The sequence below is a fragment of the Castor canadensis genome, chromosome 16, assembly GCF_047511655.1.
Source record: "Castor canadensis chromosome 16, mCasCan1.hap1v2, whole genome shotgun sequence".
Lineage (NCBI taxonomy): Eukaryota > Metazoa > Chordata > Mammalia > Rodentia > Castoridae > Castor > Castor canadensis.
The window spans coordinates 63,198,153-63,219,601 of record NC_133401.1 but is presented as its reverse complement, the minus strand read 5'-3'; the positions used below and the strand labels follow the sequence as shown (position 1 = coordinate 63,219,601).

At 48.8% G+C, this 21,449-nt stretch overlaps 1 protein-coding gene across 3 annotated transcripts in view; it reads left to right on the top strand.

Moving 5' to 3' along the window:
• The window catches only part of Fstl4 (follistatin like 4), a 386,297-nt gene that overhangs the window by 247,960 nt on the left and 116,888 nt on the right, over positions 1-21,449 (top strand). The gene's annotated exons all lie outside the window — the stretch shown is intronic.

Below are 21,449 nucleotides of genomic sequence, written 5' to 3'. Positions count from 1 at the left end.
AATTCTATACCAAATAAAGACAGTTTCAGACATGCAAGGGCACAAGACATTATTTTCTCTCTGACTTATAAAAAAGAGAAAAGGAAATAGAGGTATATCCAGCAAAACAGGAAAGGAATCCAAGAAAGAAGAACTGGTCTGAGTGAAAAGCAGAACTAAGCCAGGTATGGAATGAAAAGAAATCCCAGAATGAAATGGGGCAGCAGCGTAAGAAACCTGAGAGGCCAGAGCCAGGCATGGTGGTGCACACATGTAGTCTCAGCTACCCAGGATGCTTCAAGTGGGAGGATCATTTGAGCCCATAAGTAAAACCTCTTCTCAAATCAAAGAAAAGAAAAGAAACCTGAAAGATGATCCATTCAAGTTAGAAGAAAAAGCCATAAGGTCCTGAAAACAAAGCTGTCAAGAAGAAAGTTAATCCTGTTCAACCAAAATAAAATTAAGGAGCTAGCAAACCAGAGTGAAGGGATAAGGGAAGTATAAGGAATGTCTCTCGGTACGTTTTTAGGCAGTTAAAATAATTCTGGGGGAGACAAATTGCTGAATAAGAAAGGCCTGGCCAAATGTTAAGCAAACTGAAATCCTTCATGATTTTGAGTAATTGAAGGAAGGCAAAGAACGAGAACTGCTGGACCATGAAGTTTAAAACAATTTCCTTCAAGCAACACAGGTGAGACTCACCTGGGCCAATGTGGCTCCTGCAGGGAGGTTCGCTGTATCTTTCTGCCAGGAATGATTTTGCTAAGACTGTTCGTTCATTTTCATTTTTGGAGTCAAGGAACACAAACTTATACTTACTTCTAGTTACAGGATGTAATGAGGTAAGAGTTACTGTTATAGAACATCTAGTGGGAAGTAACAGGGAAGGAACGGACTGCTTCCACAGTGAGGGGGCAAGAAAGACTAATTGGTATGAAGGTTTTCTTTTTCATTTTCATGGTATGCATGTTTTGCTTTTAAACTTTTTCCAAGAGTGGTGTCACATTAAGCATCTTAAGATGTTTCAAAGGCTTTCTTGGGCCAATAAGAACTTGCGGCACTTTCTGTTCTGTGCCTTTTACTGTATTTTATTTATTTGCTGCTATATAAAGCTTTCAATTTTGAATTGCTCGATATGTTTTCTCAGCTGAAAATGTCAATGTGTTTATATAATGAAAACACCGGTCTGTATGTATATATTTAGAATTAGTGTAGAAATGATTAAGGCCATTCAATGTTGATCAATGATTATATTTGATTTGGGTCTTTTTTTTTTTTTTTAACTTTGCTTCCCTTGTCCAAGCTATACTTTGATATTTATCACCACCCACTGTGATCCTGGCCTTAACTAAGTAGACTAGCACTTGAATTGAAGTGGCTGCTTGCAGAAGGATGATACAGAATTAGGTGTGGCAGAGAGAACAAACCCAGGCACTGGTGCCCCTGATAAAAATGTCTCTTATTACCTGGAACAAAACCAGCATCTCCAAACTGCAGCCCCTAGGTATAAAGATTACATTTTAAGAAAAGGGTCAGAATCCTCTTGCAAATGCATTAAGCACTTTTACCAAATAGTGTATTTTGACCTGTGTAGTTCCATGGATTGGATGTGGATTGTTCCCTGGAAGTTGATAGGTTAGAAGCTTGGTCCCCAGTTTGGCAATGTTGAGAGGTGGTGGGGTCTTTAAGAGCTGGAACCTTGTTCCAGGTAATTAGGTCATGGGGCATAGCCCTCTGAAGGGGATTACTGGAGTTTTCTCAGGACCCCAGTAAGTTTCCTGGAGAGGGAGGTAAAAATAAAAAGAGTGAGGCTACCCACTGAAGCTCTCTGTCTTCCCGTTTCATTTGCGTTCTCTTCCACACACCCACCCACCATTATGATGCCACCCACCATAAGGCTTTCACCATAGGCCAAACCAATGGGGCCACCCAATCTGGGATTTTCAGCCTCTCCAAACTGTAAGCTAAATAAATCTCTTTTCTTTATAAAGTACCCAGACTCAGGTATGTTGTTATAGCAACAGAAAACAGATTAATACATGTGGTTTTTGAAGCTCTGAGACTCTCAACCCCAGGGTTCAGAAAGATGGGAGCTATTCTGAGCTCTGCTTGAAGCTTCAGGGCTGCTCATGTGTTCCTGGGAGGCAGATGTGACTCTGGGCCAACCTCCCAGGAGCCCAGAAGCTGGCTGCAGGTGGTCTCCATGTCCATGCTGAATGCTCAGCCCCCAGCCCCAGTACGTCTGCCTTCTGTTGACACAGCTAGGGGCCCTGAGGAGATATTTCACATCTTAGTCAGCCTCAGCCCCCCCTCTGCCCTCTGCACAAGGGCTTTGAGGGCAAGTCCAGAGGTGTTCTGTGATTTTTCAGAGCTGCTGAGGAAATCACCTTTCTTGCCAATTGAAATAAGATGGGTTTTTCTAGGATGGGTGGCCTGAGCCCTCATCATAATGCATCATGATCCCCATGGGATCAGCTTTCATGGTGAGGGGTTGGTGTTGTCACTGGCCTGTCTCTCTCCTCAGAAGAAAGGAAACATCTCAACTTCCAGAGTCATTAGGACACTTCCAGACACTGGGGTTTTCTAAGGATGATGGGAAACAGCTCCTCTGTGGGGTAAGGATCCCTGAGCAGTTACAGCTCCTCAGACAATGGTTAAAAAGCCACTCTCCTGGTGCCCTGGTGCTGTGGTTATCACAGTGCAGATCTATGCAGCTTGAAGGCAAAGGATAGAGGGAAGGTAGTAGAGGTGGCCTTGTTAGAGGTGTGAGAATTTCTGGTTATTGTGTTTTCTTTTGTCCACATTTTCTCATAATCTTCATGAAAAAGGAATTTTGGGGGTTATAATTTAGTTATCTATATTTAATTGAAGTTTGCAGTGTGCCTTGGGCTCTTTATAACATTGCAACTAACTGAGGTGCATACGGTACAAGGAATAGGAGCTGGATTCAGCCACCTGCCTAGGTTGCAGCCCTTCTCCTTTCTCTCTGCAAAGAGAACAACCCAGTTACCAGCAAATCCAGTCTCAGTGAAAAGACCTTCCATTGCCAGAAGTTTGCCTGTTTTTTCTGAGAATGCCCCTCCCCAACCTGGGGCATTTTCAGCTCCCAAGAGAGCTTAAATCAGTCAGGTGTGAGTCTCCAGGGGTCTGCTCAGCAGACATCCATGAAGTAAGACATCTAGGGTGCCTGGGGACCCTATCAGCTGCCCTGACAATGCCGCTTGAGAATCCTGCCCAAAGTTCCATCTATTCTACCTGCTCCTGCAGGGTAGCCACACCCATCAACCCGGCTCAACCTGCACACACGTTTCTCTATATCACTGATGGTTCTTCATTGTATATGTGTGTGCACGCGTGTGTCAGGAGGCACAGAAGCATGGTAGTGTCCACAGCTCACTGGTAGCATCTTCTTGTTCCAGCATCCACAGTAGGCCCTCCGTACAGATCCATCCACAGGGTGCAGCCACGCAATCGTGTACACATGCCAGAGCAGACAGGCAGAAGGCAACTCCACGTTTTTGCTTTACTGGATGTGAGGGATAAAGACACAGTAAATGAGCAAGCAACAGTTTGCTTATTTATTTAGGTGGAGTAAGACAAGGGTGAACAATGCTTCTCATTCAGGGTTGAAGACACAAGATCTCTACACTGCTTGCCTTGGCAGGCAGTTTAATTTGTGGTTTAGTTTTCCAGTTTAGATTCTAGCTGACTGTGATCCTGTGCCTTCTCTCTGCCTGCCCTGCCCCCATTGGAGCTCTGCCCTTTTTGCTGGCCTCATCCTCAGGTCTCCACTAAACCCCTGTGGTCTCTTTCAGGCTATAGCATCTGTTTCCCTCCTGGCCCCAAGACTATCACTCACTGGGCTTCAAGTAAAACCACAACATACTCTCAGAATTGCCTTCTCGTTGGACAGTCCTGGCCAGCCAGCTCTCCTTCTTGTCCACCTGACCCACCCCAGTTCCCTGAGCGTTCCTGGGACTTGCGTGCAGCCTCCTCTGTGTGAGTGCTAATTGAGCTGCTAGAGCCGGCAGCGATGTGGCTCTGGCCTCATGGAGATCCCATAGGAAGCATGGGTGCCTGGGAACGGAGCTGGAGCACGTACTGGGTCTGGTGGTGCAGGTGACAGCACACTTATGGGCCAAAAGTGTTGGGGTCAGGCTGCAGTATGCCAGGAGCCTTGGATATGTCAATAAAGACTTTTCTTGCTTTATGAATGAGTACACTAAGGTTCAGAGATATTAAATGACTGCCCGAGCTCACACAGCTTGTAAGTGGCATATCTAAAATTTACATGTAGGGTTCCCTAGAGGATAAATGCTCCAAGGTGGGCCTGGAAAGACAGATGGACTATGGACAGAGAGCAGAGCAGAACCTGGAGTTTGTGCAGAGGTACTAATAGCTCTCCCTTGCAGACAGCATGGGAGGGAGAGAGGAAGGACTGGTCCTCCATGACCCCCCCTCATTCCCACCTCCCCTGAGGCTCACGCACGCGCGTGGGGTTTGGCAGAACTCCTGGATCACATGCACGGGAAGTACCAGAGGAGGCGGTGGATGCTGGCTGGCTGCTCTGGGGTATGAGGTTCAGAAACTGAGATGGGCTACTGTCCAGCAGGAAGCCACCTCCTGGTTATAGTTAGTGATCTCAGCTTTGGCTTAGACCTTATATCGTTAACACAGATGTGTTTGGATTGCTGCACACAGTTTTACTTCCCTTCTACTTGTTAAGAGAGCAGTGACCTTGGAGGCCTCAGGCACTGTTGTTCCCTGGAACCCAGGCCCAGCCTGACTATGCCTCCATTTCTCCCCAAGAACTTTTTGGAAACCATGTCTGGGCACCATGGTGAGTGCACTGGCAAGATAGACCCAGGCAACTCTGGCTTCCCCACTGTCTTGGGGCAGGCTGCACATTCTTGTGGACTTATCTGAGTGAATTATTTTATTTCTTTTTTATGTCCTGAGCAAACCCACATCATCATTTTATTAATGTGTCTGCAATTACTGGATAATGATTTCCAGTTGCGTGTGGTCTGTGATATGGGGCACTTAATCAAATATCTGCACGATGGGCCTTTAATTTCTCTGGGGCCAGAAGCTTTTCCCATCAATTAGGCTTCAAAGAAATGGGTTTTAGGCTCATCTATGACCACATTTTTATGTGTTTTTCATGGCTCCTCTGCCATCCGCTGTGTCTTTAGAGATCCTGGGAAATGTGATATGGGGCTGAAGTATTTATTAGTAGGTGTGCAGAGAATGGGTTTATAAATGGCTGCTACAAAATATTAAAGTGACTGCTTTGAAGTAGGGCAGTTTATGTTTCCATCATGGTCTCTTTGTACTGCTCAACTCTCACAGTGCTACCAGGAAGAGGGATGTTTATTATGGGCTCCATGGGCACTTCCTGGGATCAGGCCCCCAGGAGATGCTTCCTCTGGAGAGAGACTGGACTCCAGAACCTTCCACACCCCACACTCACCCTCTACCCCTGAGGAGTTAGGAATCTGACCCACGACAATGCAAAAGTATTTCTCTGCTGTCTAGCATGCTTTCCCTCTGTGCAGGCTGGAGCCATCCTGGGCCACTGACTCCTGCAGCTGGGGAACAGGATTATCAGCCCTGTTTTATAGATGAGGGTAAAGGTCAGGGAGAGAAGACCTGACAAGCAGGTTTCTGGCAAACAGGCTGATGGCTGGTGCTGCTCTGCTCACCTCTGGCCAGGACATGGGTATGTGGGAGAAGTAGACACAGAAAGGCCTCCAGTCCATCCTGTGAACGGACATGAAGAGAATGGGAGGACTCTGACCCACATTGTCAGTTATCACACTCCTCCTCACTGAGCAGGGCTCCCTCCCCCGTGAGTGAAGGAGAGCGTAGACCCAGGTGGTCAAGGCTAAGCCCTCCTGCAGGGCCTTGGTTGTCACCGTTTCTCTGCTTCTACCCCAACTTAGAAAGGGACTGGGTTTGTCTAAGGAGAAGTTTGCAGTGGAGGCAGAGGGAAGGCTGTGAGCATGGAATAAGCAGAGCAGTATCCTGGACTGTCCAGGTGAGAGGCCATTTAAGTCTAAATAGAAGCAGCTGTGGACAAAGTTTTCTGTTTGATGGTTTGTTCATTCCTTCATTTATTTCTTTCTTTATTTGACACATGCTTGTTGAGTGCTTAATCATGGGCCACACTGGCACTCAGTTCATGATAGAAACACTGTGGACAAGTAGAAGCAGCAGACACAATCAATGAAGGTGGTGCCCAAAGCACTCTGCGAACACACAGCTGGAAGCTGAACCCAGAGGTAAAAAAAGCCATGTGCCAGCTAAGACCCAAAGATGATCAGGTGTTTGCATAGCTGGGCAAGCTTTTGGCTGTGGTACTATGGCCCTGAGGTGATGCCAGGCCTGTTTGAGGGACTAGACATGGCTGTTTGGCCCCAGAACTGGTATGTAAATGGGAGGGAGTGAAGCTGGAGATGAAGCCAGGCCACAGAGAGCAGCTTGGCTCCATCTGAGGGCAGTGGAGAGTCCCCGAAGATTCTTCCAGCTCTGAGTAGAGGAAGATTGGTAGGGGCAGGATTGGAGCCAGGAGGCCAACAGGGCATTGTGGTCACTGCAGCATGTTAGTGGTTTCCTGAGCTGGAGTAGAGGTGGTAGGTGTGGGAGAAATTGAGGCCACTGAGAGACACTCTGGAGACTGAAATGGCCTGAGGGGATACTTGTCTAGAGACAGGCAGGATGTCTAGGCAATGCCAGGCCTGTGGTTTCAGCAGTGTGTGTGTGGGCGGGGAGGGCTTCAGTGGTGAGGCCTCTGACTAAAGTTGGGATGTTAAAGAAGGAGCAATCCTGGTGGCAAGTTCCTTCTGCACCGCGTGGAGTCCAGGTGCTGTGGGACGATGTCAGGCCAGTGATGGAATGTGAGGTCTGGAGCCGGGGGGAGGGGGAGCTAGGCTGGACAGAGACTGGAAACCTCTCGGGCTTCCCTTGTGCCAGCCCTTGATTGAGAGGACTGAGAGCCTAGGTCATGGCTGAAGGTTTCCATCCAGCCATGTCACCCAGGATCCCCAAAGAACCAGAGCTTCTGGGAACTCAGAAAGGCACTGGGCACGAGAATTACTGACTTCCCTTGGCAGTGACCACAAATAAAGGGGCCTGAAGAGATGAGGAGATGGAGCATGGCAGAAGCTGGCCCTGAAGCCATGTTCATGACCTGCCTATAGGAACTGGTCCAGACGGGTGCATTGGCATAAAGGGACTGGTCTACCCACCAGGACCTCCCAAGGGCAGAATAGATAGGGATGGGGTATATACCTACGCTGTGAGCTACGGGGAGGGAGCAAGTCATCTCATTCCTGGTCAGGGTCACAGCTGCCAGAGCACACTGTGGACTGGGTCAGGCAACAGAGGCAGAAAGGGGAATCAGGTCTCCCTGAAAACATGACTCAGCTGACGCTCATGCCCCACCCACCAACTCCATCCAGGTCAGTCCCCCTCCCGAGCTCTACACCTGTATATCCAGCCGTGAACAGACGTCTCCCCATAGGTGACACAGCAGATTTTCGTGCTCATACATGGCTCATCCAATCAGATGCCCCCACCACCACCACCCGGACACCCTTTGAGGGCTGTACAAGTCTACATAACTTGTAAGCAAGAGCCAGGACCGTTTTTAATGCTTACTCTCCATGTCTTCAGAGTATCCCCCAAAGTTCTTACTACATAGCACCGGAAAAGCTGAAGCAAGTCCATTGAATTAGGTGACCTTGGAAAAGATCCTTACCTGGCCTTCTGTTTACTTTCTGATGTATTGAAATAGCAGTCCTTAACTACCTGGTGCGTATTGAAAGCCCTGAGAAGTGTGCAGTATCCACTCTGTGCCATCCAGCTTGGACCTTAGAGACACAAGCTGGGGAAAGAAGTCCCTAAGAAGTGGGTGGTGTTTGATATGTGATTATTGCAGGCCCTCCCATTTGGCAGCCTAGCTTTTAAGCCAGCTGGTTCTCTCATTTTATATTTACTTTTAGTCCTGTGCTATTTTCTGGGATCCATTAGCTCTGGTAAGTCATTTAAAAGCTATAATCACAGCCATTTGCTCAGGCAGATGCGATCCATATCTGGATCCAGATCCACTTCTTGAAGATGCTTTAGGCTTCAATTCAGTGCTAGTGCCCCCAATTAAGCAAGCAGAGCTAGCCACTGTGAGTCTTACCTATCTCCTTTTAAAATCTAGCTGTAGTACGTGCATAGGTTAGCTGCACAGGATCCTCTAGACCCAGATACTTATTGGAAAATGTACTCTTTGTTGTTTGGGCCACAGGCACAGGAAGTCCCCTAGAATGCACTCGTGATTTTCTTCTATGTTTTATCTGTTCAGTCTGGTGCAGTTGGCAGGACTTGGGTTTGAATTCAGGGCTTTGAACTTGAAAAGCAGGTGTCCTACTGCTTGAGCCACACCTCCCAGTTCATTTTGCTCTGGTTATTTTAGAGACAGGATCTTGCAAACTGTGTTCCTTGGGTAGCCTTAATCTGTCATCCTCCCGATCTCAGCCTCCCAAGTAGCTAGGATTATAGGCACAAGCCACCAGCTCTAGTTCCTGATTGTCTTATTAATTGATGGTTCATGGCTTCATTAAGAACCATTAGGATCACCAAGTGGAATTTTTTAAGCCTCACCAAGTGAGATAGTACAGCACATTTCTCAGGTAGCATTTGCCTTCCTACACAGAAAGTTCTTTATGAAATTTTTAACCACATTTTCAAAGCTCAACTCAAAAGAAGCCAGGTAAACATATTCTGAGGAAAGTATGTAATTCGGTGGCACACAGAGCTGCCTGTCTCCCAGAACACAGGTCACAGGGCCCCAGCTTGGCTCTGAGGTATGAAGAGCCTCAGGCTGTGGGCCTCTGGCCCCACCTGTCCCAGCCCAGGTGTGTACACTGCCCTGCAGAGAATCCAGGAGCTCATCTCTCAATCCCATTTCCTCACATCCCAAACCCTTTCAAAGCATCTGAATCCATTTCCACACTGAACAAGGCAGCAAGGAGGCTGTTCTCAGGCTCTGAGAACTTATGAAGAACCAGGAAAGAGCCAAAGGGATTTCTCAGTGTGGAAATTTAATAAGAGTCAGCACATCTGCAAAACCCCATCCGGCTGCTGCTTCAGCAGTGTTTGGAGAGTGCACACCACGTCTCCCATACAGCTGAGATGTGCCTGGAATAGCTCAGTGTTTGGGGAAGAAGGGTTTTCTGAGCACTCAAAGGAACCACACCCCACAGTCCTCTGCCATTCAGGCTGCCCATTTCCCTCATGGGCCACTTGATCCCTCCTTGCCAGGCTCTGTATTCTGGGCACCAAGCTTGGACCATGGTCTGCTCCTCTGCTCAGAGGCTCAAGGTTGAAAAAACCCACATGTTCCGCCTGGGCCCGACTATCAGAGACAAGGGTTTCTGCAGCTCTATCCATGAGCTGCCCAAATTCTGGAAAGTGTGCCCAGACAAGCGGAGCAGACTGGAGCTTGGGGCTGGATTGGTTCACATTATCTTCCCTGGAGCCCCAGCACTGCATATAGGCTAAGATTCTTCCCCCAAAGGCTGTTGTCCTCAATCAGAGTTACTATGGAGCTTTGCTTTGTTTTGACTCGGGATTTACTGTCAATCATCCAAGTCAGAGAGGTTAAGATAAATCTTCAAACCTCAGGAAATTCTTGAGTCCTCTCAGCTCTAAACCCCTCTGGGTCATTCTCCAAAATGCCATTTCCTGCAAGCCTGTGTAAGGGTGCAAAGCCTGGCTTATAGCAAAACCCATTTTTCAGAAACCTTCCGACAACTCTTCTTGTTAAGTAAATGTCCCTGAGCCCAGCAAAGCTTCTGCAGGTGGACTATGGGAAGTCTTAGCATTTGGGGAGCTCCTTCCAGGCATGGATTTGCAGTTTGTGTACCCTTCATGCCAGGGGAGGAGAACCTCTGCTTGTTCCCTTGAATCCCAGTGGTTCTTTGGCTCAGCCCAAAGGTGACAATTATTGTGTCCGAGTAAACAGCCCTGAGTCTACACCAAAAGTGAAAATACTGTGGGCACACCAGGTACAGTAGACACCAGCTGGCACTGTCCTACCTGAGGCTCCTCATCTACTGGCCCTGTGTGCTGTGCCTAGCCTAGGGACTGTCCTGGAACAGCAATAAGAAAGAGCCTAATTCTGGAGGAGGGCAGTCCACCACAGGGAGGGAGGTGGACACTGTGGTACCTATAGCCACTTTTCTGCTAAGCAGGGCTTGCTCTCTTCACCCCAGGGAACCAGGTGGAGTCTCTTCTGCAAGGCTGCAGCCAGCTACCTTCCTAGAGTCCAAGGAGACTTCCTAGAGGTCAAGAGGATGACTGCACCCTCTGAATCCTTGTGTTTGACCTTCACACAGGTGCACAGATCCACAGAGACACAGTAGTGCACAGGTGCACACTCACATTCTACCACATACATACATTGTTCCCACTGTTCTTCAAATCTTAATACCCAGGAGTGTGAAAAGAAGTAAAATCATAGATTCAGATAACCTGGTTCATACAGATTACTTGTCTTTAATCCTGTTGGGCCTAAAGTTCCCTTTTTATAACAAGTCTGTTCTTTAGCCCTCTTTATTATCTTTAACGAATATGTGTCTTATCAAAAATGGTAACCTAACCAGGCATGATGGTGCAAGCCTGTAATCTCAGCACTCAGGAGGTTGATTCAGGAGGGTTTCAAGTTTGGTATGCATAGTAAGACCCTGTCTCAAAAAAAAAAAAAAAAAAAAAAATATATATATATATATATATATATATATATATATAAACAGGATGACCTAAAAGAAAAATGCAAGACAAGCAATGCACATGAAATATGTCTTGTATGTAAATGTTTGAGCACTAATTACAATCACAGTGGCCCAACATCAGCATCCATGTGAACCATGAAGCTAGACCCTTTGACAGGGGTGTTATCCTGGTGATTTGGGTGTGCAGACAGATGTCACTGCATTTGTAGAAGTAATTCTCCAAAATAGTGACCAATTCCTAATAAAAAGGCAAACAAAATTTACAACTGCTAGCATAGGTGTTTCCTTGGACAATCCTTGCAAAACGCTGGGAGAAAAGTATTGTAGATAACATAGAGCTGGGTTCTAGGCTCAAATAATAGCAATCACGTTTGTGACTTCTATGCCTGGGACAGTTTAAAAACTCAAGTGAGATGCCAGGGCAGCAAAGTCTTGTTGAGCAGGGCAGTGCCACCAAGAGAAAGATCTCTAAGATCCCTGGCCATTGAATGCTACCAAGTCCCCCAGTCACTGGGACAACCAAAAGTCCCCTTTCTGGGACCACCCTACCCTTCTTGAGACCATCCATGCAGGTTCCTGGCACGTGCAACAAGTTCCTGTATGAGAAAAGTGCTTGTTCGCCTGACCGTAAGCCTCTGTCTGAAGCTGGTAGTCCTGTTTCTGTCACTCAACGAGGAGCCAAGGTATTGCCTTCTCAACAGCAGGACTCTTCCCCTTGGTTAGATGTTTGGGGATCAAGTCTGCCAGGGAAGCTTTGAGAGCCAAATCAATAGACCTAAATAGGAAGTGCGGGGTGCCCACACTCTTGTCCCTCATTCCCTCTGACTTCCCCACCTGGTGGTCATAACTGATCCAACTCTGCTGCTTCTTCTCTGGAGGGGAGAGGTGTTCATTAGGGCTGTCAATCTAGACAGAGCGATGGAACCCCTGAGTCTATAAGGAGCTGATACCCCTTCCCAAAGGAATCTGTGATTTGTTAGGGAGCCTGGTTGTGTGGAGTTTTTCCACTAACACAACATTTAAAAAAAAAAAAAGTTCTTAATGCCAGGAGAGCTTTAGAATTTATTCACGTTTTCAAACATTACTCTTTCACTCTGGGGCCACCTGATAGATGTGCCAGTCAGCCATAAAAAGTATACGTGGATCTCTCTCCCAGGAATCCAACCAATTTTGCTTTCTCTAATAGGAATAAAAGCGAGGATTGTAAATGTCAAACAGCAGATCGTGTAGCAACATCAATTGAACCAGGCATTCGTGAGCAAATGTACCATTTATCTAACAAAGTTCTGGTGGTTTTGCTCATTTAAATTACCTGGTGCTGGGGTGAAAATTGAGAGAGGTTTTGTCCATGAACTCAGGTACAAGTGCAGGTGGACATTTCTGCTAGGTTGAAGTAGGCTTGATCGGAACCAGCTCCATGTAGCTGGGGAGCGTGTGTGTATGTCAGGCCAGGGCTGAAGGCCATGCAGAGCCTTAGATGTGCAGATTCTGGGTTTGGTCCCCCAGTGGGCCTTGTGCCTTCAACCCAGAAATTTCAGAATCAACTGGGATGGTAAATGCAGACACTCCAGGGAAAAGACTAGGTGGAAACTGACTGAGGCCAGCTTGCCAGTCTAATGCTCTCCCCATTTGAGTCCTGGGAAAATGAGGGGCTGCATCCAATAGGACCCGTCACATCTAAAAAGATGCTGCCGTTTCATTTCCCTCTGCCACCCCTGGCTGCCAGAGTGCCCACAGGCCAAAAACCTGGCCCTGGAGCACGGCATGACAGTGCCAGCAGGTGACCTTTGAAGAAGCCAACCCTTTCACCTACAAACTCAACCATGCCTGTGACAGCTGACAGCTGTGCTTTAAGACAGAACCCTGTCTTTGCCCTCCTTCCTCTCTCTGTACCCTTTCTAGCTAGTTAGAGGGAACAGCATGTCAGTGCCGTGCAGGGGAGCAGGCTGGGAGTTAGATGACCCTTGGTTGTCTCTGGTGTGGGAGCAAGCACCCTCCGTTTGTGGCCTGGCTCTTGTCCTCACTTAATCCGTGGTGGTGGCCCTCCCTGATCCCTCCTGGGAGCCAGTCAGATCTCACGCCAAGTGAGCCCTGTTAGAGGGGCCAGGTAAGTGTGTTTGCTAAAAGGCTGTGTTTCCAAGAGAGGTCCATGGAATCTCTGGGCCAGGATCTCAGACACTCTGTTAATGTGCAGTTTTCTGGGCCCCACCCTAGACCTAGAATTTGTATTTCTAATGGGAGTCCCAAGTAATTGTGATGCAGACTGATTTGGGACCCTGCTAAAAGACTTCTCACTCACTCTCCTCCAAACCTAGCCACTTGCTTAGGCCTCTCCTGAGGAACCTCTCGGGAAAGCCAAGGTGAATAGGTCCCTCTATTTTTTTGAAGCTTGTGTATTGTATGGTTGAAAGAACATGAACTCTGTTTTCCCATCTGTCTAATGAGTATACTGGGCCCATTGCTAGTTCTGGTGTTGGGATTAATGCGTGAGGACATGACCGGGCCATTGCTCTAAGCAATGGCAGAGGCAGGAGGTAGCCCCGATCCTGCAAACCTTTGCACAGCCATCATCACCTGGTACAGGTGTGGCTGCCATGGGTCCCTGTGGCTGTGTGCTCTGAGAGTGACAATATTTACCCCAGTCCTTGCTTCAGAAAGTTGAATCTGAATGAGACAAGACATACAAACTCCTCAGCAGAAGTGGTTCCATGGACCTGGGCCTTGGCAGGAAAGTCCCATTTGAGAAAAGGGCCTGTCAAGAATGGGACACACAGGAGAAAAATTGCAGGTGTCTTTCTGGCAAGTAGTGGGAAGTCAGTGAAGCCAGTCCATCCAGGAGGCCTGTCAAGGATAGAGACACCAATGGCTCCAGTGTAGGCTACAAACAAGCAGACACCTCTACAGGATGCTTGAGTTGAGGACACAGTGCCTAACCCTTAGCAGTACCAGACCCCAGCCAGCTGTATGCATTCGGGGACTGTGAGGAGACTACGGCACGTATGCTTCACAGCCTCTGGAATTTTCAGTATTTTGTAGCTCAGTCAACACCATCAGTGGAACTACGTTACGTTAGTGAAAATGTATCCAAAAGATAAGCCCGTTGGTTTTGGCATTTATTGTTAATTGAATTTTCTCAGCAATGCAGCCGAAAGATTGCTAATGTTCGTGAATTTACATCAAGTCAAACATCTGCTCCTCTTAAGCTAAACGCTAGCAAAGTTGCGGTGCTCATAAATTAGATCTGGGAGTGAAATGCTTCTTGCTCTTTGCACAGCTTAGCAGTTTCAAAATAGACCTCAGAATGACACCAAGGCCTATATAACGTTCAGCTGTAATGTTGGTGCAAAATGAATACACTAACTTTCTGCTTTGGTGGTAAAGATCTCAGCTTGGTCAGGACAGCATGAGATATTTCTTATCAGGGTGGTTAGGGACAATGTGAGGACCAGGGCTTCTATTTTGGGAGAGGTAGCCTGCCCATGGGCAGAACCAAGGGCAACCAAGAGGATAGGGTCATATCCTGTCTCCCAAGGGCCCTTCAGGGCTTTTCCTAGGTCAGGTTCTACGAAGCTGAGCTCTGATTCCAGGCCTGCCTGGAGGGTGCTGGGCCACCCTGCCAAGTTGAAGAAGGCTAGAGTCCTGTGAGTGTGACCCAAGAGCATAGCTGGCCACTATGTAGTTTGTCAATGAATGGTCTGTGTACAGCTTGGGAAGAGAGTAGCCCACACCCACCTGGGGTGGCATCTTGGAGCCACTCATCAGCGCTTACCCAATCACTACCTTCTTCCCTCCCTCTGCCTCTTGGGCCACCCCCTCACTGGAAGGGATTGCTACCATTTATGGCCAAGGTGTGGTCTGTATCCTACAGTCCTCTCTCTAGGAAATTTGAGATTTGTAGTGGGTCTCCTGAGGGCAGAGCTGCCCAATGAGGTAAACTCCAGCCCCCTGGAGACCAGCAGGCCTGAGTTCTTCAGAGTGGACACTCTAGCCTCACCTTCTACTTGTATAAAAAGCTGTCCCCAAGCACAGAGGCAGCTCTGTGCTCCCTATGGCAGCTTTGTGCTCATTTACTGAGTAGAGCCCAGGCAAGGGATAGGCCTTTCCCAAAGCTGTGCTGAGGCCACAGGTGCCCTTAGGTTTCCCCATTAGGACTAATGTTTCAGGTACCACCACCCCTAGGGCTGTCCTGGCCAGCCATGGCGGGACAAGGACCTTTCATCAGCCTCCACTCCAAGGAGAAGCCTTGTGCCCCTAAGAGGTGGCTTGAAGGAGACTCTTCTGTGTAACCAAATGCCCAAGTCCCTCTGGTTGACCACCCTGCCATCACCTTCAGCCCAGCCATGCCACATTCACTCTATATCTTCAGCTTCACAGGTTTGGGGTACCCCCCACTGGGCAAGGTAGGGTCCTCACACCCTGAGCTCTCTGGTAAGCTCAGGGAGGCTTGAGCATCCGTGAACAAGGCCACATGTACCACATGCAGGAAAAGTCCCCTGTACCCACATTCCACCCAGGGAGCTGACATGATATATGACATGGACCCCATTCCCCTCCAGAGTTCCAGGCCTCCATGTCTGTGTGTCAGGGGTCTGGAACTGTTCCATGTTTAGGGCAAGATACAACCACTCTCTGAGTCCACCTGCCTACCCTCTACGCTAAGAAGTCAGCAGTCATTCAGTCAACCCTCCTGCATGCAGGTACTGGGCCAGGTATTATGGCTGCAACTGCAAACCAGGCCAGTCTGGAGCTCACAGTATGACAGCCTGACAGTCAACAGTGGATGAACAGCAACTACAGGAAGGTGAGGGAAGGCAGGGGCCATGTGTGAGGGACCTCTTCAGACAGGTTCAGCATGCTAGAGAGAGAAGCCAAAGGGCTCGGAGAGGGAACACTTGCGATGTGGGAGAAAAAGTCAGAAGGAGATGGCAGGTGCCTCTAAGGCAGGAGCCAATTCACTCTGTTATAACCTGGACTTCTTACTGCCTGTCTACACTCCCCTCCGCTTGACTGTTGGGAGTCCTCCAGCTCCATCCATACCTGGGACTAGAACTTCACCTGCCACAGGATGAAGACAGTCTTTGAGGCACAGTTTGGCAAGAGCACAAGCGGCTGATGGAATATTCAGTGTCTCCCTTGCTTCCCTTTGTTTTGCAACAGCAAATGTTCCTTTGACGGACACTTAATTCCAGAGGCAGCATCCCGCTTCCTATCTCCCTTTGCTCAAAAATTAAATGCGCTGTGCCTGTGCCCCTGCTACCGTCATCTCCCTCAGCATGGAGGGAGGTCGTTAGACTCTTCAAAGAGGGACAATTATTGAGGGAGCCAGATTAATGAGGTGTCATAACAACTTAGCCAAATCTGCAACTGACCTTTCTTATGGAGAACGGGCTTGATAAATGTAGTTCATTACCAAGTTCTGACATGAAAATAGGATCACACTCTGGGCTTCTCAGCAGGCTGATCAATATTTTATCTGCCAAAGCAGGCCTGGTTTGTGAACAGGAGAAGCCCCACACATGTGCTGGCAGAAGCCCAGGCCAGGGATGGCTGGGCAGGCCCTGCTGTGGGAGGGGGGACCCCAGCCCAGCAGGAAGGTGGCTGGGCCCTTTAAATGGCCCATCAGGCTAGCTGGGACTGACAGTCTCCCTCTCCAAGAGAGCCCAGCATGGGAATGGCCCTGGGCAGGGGAAGGAAGGGAAGAAGTCGGGATGGCTTCCCGCTTGTGTTGGTCTATACATACTGAGTTAGCTGCCACCTGCCTCAGGCCCCATGGTGAAGGGGAAAAGGACAAATGAGCCACAGCCCTCTTCACTTGGGGTATCATGCCTGTGTCATGAAGAAACCTCAGGCCCAGCTGGCCACATGGACTTGCAAAATCCTCTCATATTTCCTTTTATGTCATGGGCCTATAAGGTGGTAAGGGGCTTACAGCCTCTCAGCAAAAGTCAGATGGTCTCCTGACTCCCTGGCCAGTGCTTTGTCTAGCCTTTTGATGTTTGACAGTAGAAGTGTTGGTAGACTTAGCAGCCTAGGATGAAGTCTGTTTCTCCCAGAAGACCCCAGGCAAGAGTAGGTCCCATTGCCCTGGCTATTTTATGAGATAGTCTTCCCTGGAGCCATGGGACTCAGCCATAGTCACCAATTAACTCATTCAACAAACATTTAACATTGTACTATTCCATGGGTAGCCGTCCGGTCCCATCCCTGATCAGAGCCCTCCGTCCCATTGAGGGGATGTCATAGACCATGTCCATATTCCTGCAGGTCATGTACAACTTTGATTGACAAGTCCCCATAATCCTGGTCAACACATCCAATCTCAGATGTCTACATCTTCAGTCTTAGGGCATTTTCTGGCCTTAAAAGCATACTTAGTCCTCCTTTGGGGTTGCTCAGAGGAGCTGGCTGGGGTGGTCTTGTTCCCCTGGAGCAATCCACAACCACAGCCTTTCTGAGATCCCCAGTGGCACTAAGCCAAAGCCACAGTGACAAACTCTCCTGACATGCCCCTTGTTGGCTTTTCTCCCTTTCCAGTAGCTCTTTCTACTCCTTCCAACGCTCTTTGGGATCATCTCCACATATTCCCTTGCCCCTAAATCCTCCAATCAGAGGTAAACCTCACACAGAACATTCTATATCAGGCAAACAGGACACTGGTGGAGGAGGGTGGCTATGCTTGAGTGCACATGAATGGACAGGCTTCCTGACTAGAGGAAGAGAGGGGAAGATGAGGGAGAACTGCACAAGAGTTAGGTGTGTTCAGAGCACAACAGGCTTGTGGGCATGGGAGGGACTTCCCTGGTATTCTCCAAACCTCTTCATAAGGCTTGACATATCCTAGGTCATAAGGCAAAAGTAAAAACAAAATCCCCTTCCTTATGACAACAGAAATTTTTCTCTACCTAGAAACCATCCAGACACAAAGGAAACATTTAAGTGACTTTCTGAGCTTGTAGGCAGATGCCTGTATAGTACAAATAATGTCTCTTTCACCCCCTGATGGCATGAAGTCTCTTTCTCCCAGAAGACCCCAGGCAAGAATTGTCTACCTTTGGCTGAGGTTCATGCCTGTAATCCCAGCTTCTCTGAAGGCAGAGATCAGGAGGATCACTCTTTGAGTCTGGCCAGGCCAAAAAGTTAGATTCCCATCACAACCAACAAGCCAGGCATGATAGCCTGCTCCTGTAATCCAAGCTACGCGGGAGGCATAGGTAAGAGGATCTCTGGCTGAGTCATGCCCTGGGCGAAAACACAAGACCATTTCTGAAAAATAATTGAAGCAAAAAAGGCTGGGGGCACCACATCTCAAGTGGTAGAGAGACTGCCTAGCAAGTGTAAGGCCCTGAGTTCAAGCCTCAGTACTGCCAAAAAAAATTAAAAAAAAAAAAAAAGAATCACCTACCTTCTATCTAAAAATCATACCCCCATGGATCAATGAGTACAGCTATTCAACTATGTTCTGATTCTCCCCCAACCAGGATGAGCCAGAGAGGCCCTGGCAGTGGGTCAGAGATCTGTGTGGTGGTCTTCAAGCCTCCATCACACACTCTCCAGAGACCTTCCCTGTGAAGGAGCCAAGTGTGCTAAAGCTAAAGCCAAGACTGGGCCTTGCCCTAGTCCACAGAGATGAGGTCACCACCCTCCCCAGGACCCTGGACAGAGGGGCCAACTTAGCTCTAGCCAGCAGTATGTTAAGAGCCTCTGCCTCCAGGAGATGGTTTATGGATGATGGACTTTGTTTATTATTAATCCATTTATTTCTCTTTATGCTCACCAGTGCTTTCAGAGTGCTCTTTGATGGGCATGTAGTTCTTTTATGATAATCCAACTGTTTGGATCTGGAAGCAAGGCAGGGAGTGTCTCACTGAAGACCAGGTTCCACAGATACACAATGCCCAGGACTCCCTATGGGCAAGCTGCTCCTGTCTGACCTATAGTGAACCCAAAGGTGTCCTGAAGAACACCCGAAACCCAGGGCCAAGTGAACTCTCCCTGGGAAGATGGTCTTGCTGGGTGTCAGGGCCTCCCTCAAAGAAGGAAGCTCACCCTGAGATGGGGCTGGAGGCTGGAGCTTTGGGGTATTCACCTCCTGTAGGGAAGAGGTCAGGGAAAGAGGCTCTCCAGCTACTGGCTCCTGACCCTGTGGAATTCATGTGCTACAGCAGGGAGTGAGGGCAGGGGGCCACCTGGAAGGTGTCCTTTCCGGAGAAGAAGCATCAAGGGTTTCCTGGTGACAGGGGATAGATGTGAGGCTCTAAAGCAATCATTGCCACCAGTGCAGAAATTCCCAAACCTAGCCATTTTTCCTCCTGTGTTCTCGGCTCTTCTAGGTACTGTGTGGCACTAGATATACTCAGTGACTATGTGCAGATGACTTAGTTGAGATGAGTTGCAACTCATTTGAAACACAGCTGACCCTGGGATGAAGAGGAATCTAAAGCTCTTACAGAGCCCCTCCATTTGCTCAGAACCCGAGTGGCCCCAGAGACCTGGCATGGGGAGGCCCTCAGGAAAGAAAAGGAAGGACAAAGGGAGTGGGGAACAGTGAACTATGTATGGTGTTCTGCTGTGGTTTCCACACTTGTCCCAGCCTCAAGGGGCTTCCAGAGCTGCCCCTGCCCCTTCTCCTGCTTCACCTTGCTCCACACACCCAGGGTTGACTCCTTCAGCCACATCAGCTCTCTCAGACCTCCAGCTGTGCTGTGCCACTTGCTCCTGTGTACATCACTCCTTTCCCTCTGCCTCTTTCTCCCATAGCATGAATTCCCTGCAGGTCTCATGCTGAGCATCTGAGCCTTGGGTGGCTTCACTCACCTGGCCTCATGAGCGCTCCCTCCAGGGGCACTCACAATACCCAGCCCTGGGAGCACTCCTGTATCCTTAGCACACTGCCCATTGTCTGGCATATAGTTTGCAAATAGCCACTGGTACAAAATGGGAGGGCCCTGGCCTGGTCAGCAGGGGTGATGGCCTTGGAGACTGGAGTCACCCACCCCTGACCCTGGCTTAACTTCTAGATATGTAGTGGTTGCCTGGGTAAAGAAGCTGGAGGCCTGTGAGCTCCCAGTGAACTGGGATGAGATAGGAGGGCAGAGCCTAGGAGGTCGCCATAGCACCCCAGTACCCCTGCAGGATCCATCTCATAGTTCCCTGGCTGTCAATACTGGAGGCATTGTGTAGCTGCAGACCGTTGGCATAGGGCAGGAGATTACTCAGGGGAGCCCTGTGTCCCACCAGCGCCCATGAGGAAGGTTAGGGGATGAGCTTGGATGAACTGTCGCTACCTGTCTCACCTGGCTGGGCGTAGTCTTCAGGTGGCCCTGCCACAGCAGATCTTGGAATCCTCAATGATGACTGCCATTCTGAGGACAGCCTCCTATTGGTGCCATGAGTGTCACTGTGAACACTAGCTTCTCACCATCTGGGTACAAGTGCACACCTCTGGAGAAGCCTGAGGGTCCCTCCAGCGCTGGGCCATGCAGAGTCTCCATGGGGATATTTCCATTTCCATTCACCCCAACAGCTGCACCTCCATGCCTACTCTGTATCCCCACTTTTGTCCATTTACTAGTGCCAGAGTTCATCCTCTTTGGAGGGTAATGGACTAGACCAGGGAGAGTATTCCTCTCTTTGCCCCAAACTGAGCTTTTTCCAGTCTGCACATCCTCCCTGGGGTGGTAGTAGCTTTGTGATAGCACAAGGCCACCATGTTCAGCACTGCACAATTATGCAACCCTGAGAACTGGCTGTGCCAGCTGATGGCCCTAGGAACTCCTAGGAGTTGATCTCCTGCAAGGCAAAAGAAGGACACATGTGAACAGGGTTGGGGGATGGGAGAGAGCCCTTCTTGTAGGAGCATGGAGACTCCCAGGGAGCAAATAGATTTGATTATATTAAACACGACAATCGATTTTTTTCTAAATAAATGTGCAGGAGGAAATAGTAACGGGCATCTGTTTCTGACAGGATCAATTGACCCCAAATTGGAAGAAAATCTAGAAACACAAATAAGCAGAAGAAAAAGTGGTTGGGCATCCAGGCTAGTGAGAGAGGAAGGAAGAACAGAGAAACAAACACAACTGCTCTTCCTCTCATTTCTTTCCTCACCAAGGACTTCCCTGTTTGTGGCTCTTCAGCAAATGTGGTTCCAATAATGAAGAAGTGGGAAGTGGCTACCATTTTATGAGTCCTCGCTCAGTGCCAAGCTGGTGCAAAGCCCTTTGTGTGCATATCTTAGTTAATCTTCCTAATGACCCAGTGAGGAATGCACTGTTACCCCACTTCTCAGATGAAATCAGTGAGGCCTCTTGTTCCAGGTTCCACAGCCTGGCAGCAGTGGAGCTGGGACTCAAACCCAGCTCTCCAGCACTGCTTTCAATTGACTCTCCAATCCCCAGCTATTTCCCTGGTTCCTTCAACTGGCCTTGGAATTAAAGGGAAGAGGCCCAGGCCCCAGACAGTCCATCCCAGCACCCAGGCCAGCGTCACCCTGGAATGGACAATAAGGAGCCCACTCTTCAGGATTCAGCAAAGCCAGGTGCAGGAAGTACTCCATCCCCCAAGGAGGATGGTGGTGGGGAAATGTGGCTAGAGAGGCTGTGCTGCTCTGTGACTTCTCTGCAGCTCCAGTTTTCAGGCTATGCCCTGTGTGATGCTCATCCTAGTTGCCCGTCACCAGCAAGA